Source organism: Syngnathus typhle, unplaced genomic scaffold (genome assembly GCF_033458585.1).
Source record: "Syngnathus typhle isolate RoL2023-S1 ecotype Sweden unplaced genomic scaffold, RoL_Styp_1.0 HiC_scaffold_61, whole genome shotgun sequence".
Classification (NCBI taxonomy): Eukaryota; Metazoa; Chordata; class Actinopteri; order Syngnathiformes; family Syngnathidae; genus Syngnathus; species Syngnathus typhle.
This window is the reverse complement of record NW_026871967.1, coordinates 304,437-312,469: the sequence shown is the minus strand read 5'-3', so window position 1 is coordinate 312,469 and position 8,033 is coordinate 304,437.

Below are 8,033 nucleotides of genomic sequence, written 5' to 3'. Positions count from 1 at the left end.
CGATGCCAACCTAACCAGAGTGACGGGAGCGGCACAATTCAGAAAAAGTGCTCAGCTTGCCGAGAAAATGCGATTTAAGCAATAAAATTAAAAATGCTTATAAAACATAAACCAAACGTTGGAGGTGGTCATTTCTTCATGCGCAGTGATAAACTCGGCACTCTAAAGCACCCGAGAGCGTTTTTTTCTATGCCAACCTAACCAGAGTGACGGGAGCGGCACAATTCAGAAAAAGTGCTCAGCTCGCCGAGAAAATGCGATTCAAGCAATAAAATTAAAAATACTTATAAAACATAAACCAAACGTTGGAGGTGGTCATTTCTTCATGCGCAGTGATAAACTCGGCACTCTAAAGCACCCGAGAGCGTTTTTTTCGATGCCAACCTAACCAGAGTGACGGGAGCGGCACAATTCAGAAAAAGTGCTCAGCTCGCCGAGAAAATGCGATTTAAGCAATGCAATTAAAAATGCTTATAAAACATAAACCAAACGTTGGAGGTGGTCATTTCTTCATGCGCAGTGAATAACTCGGCACTCTAAAGCACCCGAGAGCGTTTTTTTCGATGCCAACCTAACCAGAGTGACGGGAGCGGCACAATTCAGAAAAAGTGCTCAGCTCGCCGAGAAAATGCGATTTAAGCAATAAAATTAAAAATGCTTATAAAACATAAACCAAACGTTGGAGGTGGTCATTTCTTAATGCGCAGTAATAAACTCGGCACTCTAAAGCACCCGAGAGCGTTTTTTTCGATGCCAACCTAACCAGAGTGACGGGAGCGGCACAATTCAGAAAAAGTGCTCAGCTCGCCGAGAAAATGCGATTTAAGCAATAAAATTAAAAATGCTTATAAAACATAAACCAAACGTTGGAGGTGGTCATTTCTTAATGCGCAGTAATAAACTCGGCACTCTAGAGCACCCGAGAGCGTTTTTTTCGATGCCAACCTAACCAGAGTGACGGGAGCGGCACAATTCAGAAAAAGTGCTCAGCTCGCCGAGAAAATGCGATTTAAGCAATAAAATTAAAAATGCTTATAAAACATAAACCAAACGTTGGAAGTGGTCATTTCTTCATGCGCAGTGATAAACTCGGCACTCTAAAGCACCCGAGAGCGTTTTTTTCGATGCCAACCTAACCAGAGTTACGGGAGCGGCACAATTCAGAAAAAGCGCTCAGCTCGCCGAGAAAATGCGATTTAAGCAATAAAATTAAAAATGCTTATAAAACATAAACCAAACGTTGGAGGTGGTCATTTCTTCATGCGCAGTGATAAACTCGGCACTCTAAAGCACCCGAGAGCGTTTTTTTCGATGCCAACCTAACCAGAGTGACGGGAGCGGCACAATTCAGAAAAAGCGCTCAGCTCGCCGAGAAAATGCGATTTAAGCAATAAAATTAAAAATGCTTATAAAACATAAACCAAACGTTGGAGGTGGTCATTTCTTAATGCGCAGTAATAAACTCGGCACTCTATAGCACCCGAGAGCGTTTTTTTCGATGCCAACCTAACCAGAGTGACGGGAGCGGCACAATTCAGAAAAAGTGCTCAGCTCGCCGAGAAAATGCGATTTAAGCAATAAAATTAAAAATGCTTATAAAACATAAACCAAACGTTGGAGGTGGTCATTTCTCAATGCGCAGTAATAAACTCGGCACTCTAAAGCACCCGAGAGCGTTTTTTTCGATGCCAACCTAACCAGAGTGACGGGAGCGGCACAATTCAGAAAAAGTGCTCAGCTCGCCGAGAAAATGCGATTTAAGCAATAAAATTAAAAATGCTTATAAAACATAAACCAAACGTTGGAGGTGGTCATTTCTTAATGCGCAGTAATAAACTCGGCACTCTAAAGCACCCGAGAGCGTTTTTTTCGATGCCAACCTAACCAGAGTGACGGGAGCGGCACAATTCAGAAAAAGCGCTCAGCTCGCCGAGAAAATGCGATTTAAGCAATAAAATTAAAAATGCTTATAAAACATAAACCAAACGTTGGAGGTGGTCATTTCTTAATGCGCAGTAATAAACTCGGCACTCTAGAGCACCCGAGAGCGTTTTTTTCGATGCCAACCTAACCAGAGTGACGGGAGCGGCACAATTCAGAAAAAGTGCTCAGCTCGCCGAGAAAATGCGATTTAAGCAATAAAATTAAAAATGCTTATAAAACATAAACCAAACGTTGGAAGTGGTCATTTCTTCATGCGCAGTGATAAACTCGGCACTCTAAAGCACCCGAGAGCGTTTTTTTCGATGCCAACCTAACCAGAGTTACGGGAGCGGCACAATTCAGAAAAAGCGCTCAGCTCGCCGAGAAAATGCGATTTAAGCAATAAAATTAAAAATGCTTATAAAACATAAACCAAACGTTGGAGGTGGTCATTTCTTCATGCGCAGTGATAAACTCGGCACTCTAAAGCACCCGAGAGCGTTTTTTTCGATGCCAACCTAACCAGAGTGACGGGAGCGGCACAATTCAGAAAAAGCGCTCAGCTCGCCGAGAAAATGCGATTTAAGCAATAAAATTAAAAATGCTTATAAAACATAAACCAAACGTTGGAGGTGGTCATTTCTTAATGCGCAGTAATAAACTCGGCACTCTATAGCACCCGAGAGCGTTTTTTTCGATGCCAACCTAACCAGAGTGACGGGAGCGGCACAATTCAGAAAAAGTGCTCAGCTCGCCGAGAAAATGCGATTTAAGCAATAAAATTAAAAATGCTTATAAAACATAAACCAAACGTTGGAGGTGGTCATTTCTCAATGCGCAGTAATAAACTCGGCACTCTAAAGCACCCGAGAGCGTTTTTTTCGATGCCAACCTAACCAGAGTGACGGGAGCGGCACAATTCAGAAAAAGTGCTCAGCTCGCCGAGAAAATGCGATTTAAGCAATAAAATTAAAAATGCTTATAAAACATAAACCAAACGTTGGAGGTGGTCATTTCTTAATGCGCAGTAATAAACTCGGCACTCTAAAGCACCCGAGAGCGTTTTTTTCGATGCCAACCTAACCAGAGTGACGGGAGCGGCACAATTCAGAAAAAGCGCTCAGCTCGCCGAGAAAATGCGATTTAAGCAATAAAATTAAAAATGCTTATAAAACATAAACCAAACGTTGGAGGTGGTCATTTCCTAATGCGCAGTAATAAACTCGGCACTCTAAAGCACCCGAGAGCGTTTTTTTCGATGCCAACCTAACCAGAGTGACGGGAGCGGCACAATTCAGAAAAAGTGCTCAGCTCGCCGAGAAAATGCGATTTAAGCAATAAAATTAAAAATGCTTATTAAACATAAACCAAACGTTGGAGGTGGTCATTTCTTCATGCGCAGTGAATAACTCGGCACTCTAAAGCACCCGAGAGCGTTTTTTTCGATGCCAACCTAACCAGAGTGACGGGAGCGGCACAATTCAGAAAAAGCGCTCAGCTCGCCGAGAAAATGCGATTTAAGCAATAAAATTAAAAATGCTTATAAAACATAAACCAAACGTTGGAGGTGGTCATTTCTTCATGCGCAGTGAATAACTCGGCACTCTAAAGCACCCGAGAGCGTTTTTTTCGATGCCAAGTGACGGGAGCGGCACAATTCAGAAAAAGTGCTCAGCTCGCCGAGAAAATGCGATTTAAGCAATAAAATTAAAAATGCTTATAAAACATAAACCAAACGTTGGAGGTGGTCATTTCTTAATGCGCAGTAATAAACTCGGCACTCTAAAGCACCCGAGAGCGTTTTTTTCGATGCCAACCTAACCAGAGTGACGGGAGCGGCACAATTCAGAAAAAGTGCTCAGCTCGCCGAGAAAATGCGATTTAAGCAATAAAATTAAAAATGCTTATAAAACATAAACCAAACGTTGGAGGTGGTCATTTCTTAATGCGCAGTAATAAACTCGGCACTCTAAAGCACCCGAGAGCGTTTTTTTCGATGCCAACCTAACCAGAGTGACGGGAGCGGCACAATTCAGAAAAAGTGCTCAGCTCGCCGAGAAAATGCGATTTAAGCAATAAAATTAAAAATGCTTATAAAACATAAACCAAACGTTGGAGGTGGTCATTTCTTAATGCGCAGTAATAAACTCGGCACTCTTAAGCACCCGAGAGCGTTTTTTTCGATGCCAACCTAACCAGAGTGACGGGAGCGGCACAATTCAGAAAAAGCGCTCAGCTCGCCGAGAAAATGCGATTTAAGCAATAAAATTAAAAATGCTTATAAAACATAAACCAAACGTTGGAGGTGGTCATTTCTTCATGCGCAGTGATAAACTCGGCACTCTAAAGCACCCGAGAGCGTTTTTTTCGATGCCAACCTAACCAGAGTGACGGGAGCGGCACAATTCAGAAAAAGCGCTCAGCTCGCCGAGAAAATGCGATTTAAGCAATAAAATTAAAAATGCTTATAAAACATAAACCAAACGTTGGAGGTGGTCATTTCTTCATGCGCAGTGAATAACTCGGCACTCTAAAGCACCCGAGAGCGTTTTTTTCGATGCCAACCTAACCAGAGTGACGGGAGCGGCACAATTCAGAAAAAGCGCTCAGCTCGCCGAGAAAATGCGATTTAAGCAATAAAATTAAAAATGCTTATAAAACATAAACCAAACGTTGGAGGTGGTCATTTCTTAATGCGCAGTAATAAACTTGGCACTCTAAAGCACCCGAGAGCGTTTTTTTCGATGCCAACCTAACCAGAGTGACGGGAGCGGCACAATTCAGAAAAAGTGCTCAGCTCGCCGAGAAAATGCGATTTAAGCAATAAAATTAAAAATGCTTATAAAACATAAACCAAACGTTGGAGGTGGTCATTTCTTAATGCGCAGTAATAAACTCGGCACTCTAAATCACCCGAGAGCGTTTTTTTCGATGCCAACCTAACCAGAGTGACGGGAGCGGCACAATTCAGAAAAAGTGCTCAGCTCGCCGAGAAAATGCGATTTAAGCAATAAAATTAAAAATGCTTATTAAACATAAACCAAACGTTGGAGGTGGTCATTTCTTCATGCGCAGTGAATAACTCGGCACTCTAAAGCACCCGATAGCGTTTTTTTCGATGCCAACCTAACCAGAGTGACGGGAGCGGCACAATTCAGAAAAAGTGCTCAGCTCGCCGAGAAAATGCGATTTAAGCAATAAAATTAAAAATGCTTATAAAACATAAACCAAACGTTGGAGGTGGTCATTTCTTAATGCGCAGTAATAAACTCGGCACTCTAAAGCACCCGAGAGCGTTTTTTTCGATGCCAACCTAACCAGAGTGACGCGAGCGGCACAATTCAGAAAAAGTGCTCAGCTCGCCGAGAAAATGCGATTTAAGCAATAAAATTAAAAATGCTTATAAAACATAAACCAAACGTTGGAGGTGGTCATTTCTTAATGCGCAGTAATAAACTCGGCACTCTAAAGCACCCGAGAGCGTTTTTTTCGATGCCAACCTAACCAGAGTGACGGGAGCGGCACAATTCAGAAAAAGCGCTCAGCTCGCCGAGAAAATGCGATTTAAGCAATAAAATTAAAAATGCTTATAAAACATAAACCAAACGTTGGAGGTGGTCATTTCTTCATGCGCAGTGATAAACTCGGCACTCTAAAGCACCCGAGAGCGTTTTTTTCGATGCCAACCTAACCAGAGTGACGGGAGCGGCACAATTCAGAAAAAGTGCTCAGCTCGCCGAGAAAATGCGATTTAAGCAATAAAATTAAAAATGCTTATAAAACATAAACCAAACGTTGGAGGTGGTCATTTCTTCATGCGCAGTGATAAACTCGGCACTCTAAAGCACCCGAGAGCGTTTTTTTCGATGCCAACCTAACCAGAGTGACGGGAGCGGCACAATTCAGAAAAAGTGCTCAGCTCGCCGAGAAAATTCGATTCAAGCAATAAAATAAAAAATGCTTATTAAACATAAACCAAACGTTGGAGGTGGTCATTTCTTCATGCGCAGTGAATAACTCGGCACTCTAAAGCACCCGAGAGCGTTTTTTTCGATGCCAACCTAACCAGAGTGACGGGAGCGGCACAATTCAGAAAAAGTGCTCAGCTCGCCGAGAAAATGCGATTTAAGCAATAAAATTAAAAATGCTTATAAAACATAAATCAAACGTTGGAGGTGGTCATTTCTTAATGCGCAGTAATAAACTCGGCACTCTAAAGCACCCGAGAGCGTTTTTTTCGATGCCAACCTAACCAGAGTGACGGGAGCGGCACAATTCAGAAAAAGTGCTCAGCTCGCCGAGAAAATGCGATTTAAGCAATAAAATTAAAAATGCTTATAAAACATAAACCAAACGTTGGAGGTGGTCATTTCTTAATGCGCAGTAATAAACTCGGCACTCTAAAGCACCCGAGAGCGTTTTTTTCGATGCCAACCTAACCAGAGTGACGGGAGCGGCACAATTCAGAAAAAGTGCTCAGCTCGCCGAGAAAATGCGATTTAAGCAATAAAATTAAAAATGCTTATTAAACATAAACCAAACGTTGGAGGTGGTCATTTCTTCATGCGCAGTGAATAACTCGGCACTCTAAAGCACCCGAGAGCGTTTTTTTCGATGCCAACCTAACCAGAGTGACGGGAGCGGCACAATTCAGAAAAAGTGCTCAGCTCGCCGAGAAAATGCGATTTAAGCAATAAAATTAGAAATGCTTATAAAACATAAACCAAACGTTGGAAGTGGTCATTTCTTCATGCGCAGTGATAAACTCGGCACTCTAAAGCACCCGAGAGCGTTTTTTTCGATGCCAACCTAACCAGAGTTACGGGAGCGGCACAATTCAGAAAAAGCGCTCAGCTCGCCGAGAAAATGCGATTTAAGCAATAAAATTAAAAATGCTTATAAAACATAAACCAAACGTTGGAGGTGGTCATTTCTTCATGCGCAGTGATAAACTCGGCACTCTAAAGCACCCGAGAGCGTTTTTTTCGATGCCAACCTAACCAGAGTGACGGGAGCGGCACAATTCAGAAAAAGCGCTCAGCTCGCCGAGAAAATGCGATTTAAGCAATACAATTAAAAATGCTTATAAAACATAAACCAAACGTTGGAGGTGGTCATTTCTTCATGCGCAGTGATAAACTCGGCACTCTAAAGCACCCGAGAGCGTTTTTTTCGATGCCAACCTAACCAGAGTGACGGGAGCGGCACAATTCAGAAAAAGTGCTCAGCTCGCCGAGAAAATGCGATTTAAGCAATAAAATTAAAAATGCTTATAAAACATAAACCAAACGTTGGAGGTGGTCATTTCTTCATGCGCAGTGAATAACTCGGCACTCTAAAGCACCCGAGAGCGTTTTTTTCGATGCCAACCTAACCAGAGTGACGGGAGCGGCACAATTCAGAAAAAGTGCTCAGCTCGCCGAGAAAATGCGATTTAAGCAATAAAATTAAAAATGCTTATAAAACATAAACCAAACGTTGGAGGTGGTCATTTCTTCATGCGCAGTGAATAACTCGGCACTCTAAAGCACCCGAGAGCGTTTTTTTCGATGCCAACCTAACCAGAGTGACGGGAGCGGCACAATTCAGAAAAAGTGCTCAGCTCGCCGAGAAAATGCGATTTAAGCAATAAAATTAAAAATGCTTATAAAACATAAACCAAACGTTGGAGGTGGTCATTTCTTAATGCGCAGTAATAAACTCGGCACTCTAAAGCACCCGAGAGCGTTTTTTTCGATGCCAACCTAACCAGAGTGACGGGAGCGGCACAATTCAGAAAAAGTGCTCAGCTCGCCGAGAAAATGCGATTTAAGCAATAAAATTAAAAATGCTTATAAAACATAAACCAAACGTTGGAGGTGGTCATTTCTTAATGCGCAGTAATAAACTCGGCACTCTAGAGCACCCGAGAGCGTTTTTTTCGATGCCAACCTAACCAGAGTGACGGGAGCGGCACAATTCAGAAAAAGTGCTCAGCTCGCCGAGAAAATGCGATTTAAGCAATAAAATTAAAAATGCTTATAAAACATAAACCAAACGTTGGAAGTGGTCATTTCTTCATGCGCAGTGATAAACTCGGCACTCTAAAGCACCCGAGAGCGTTTTTTTCG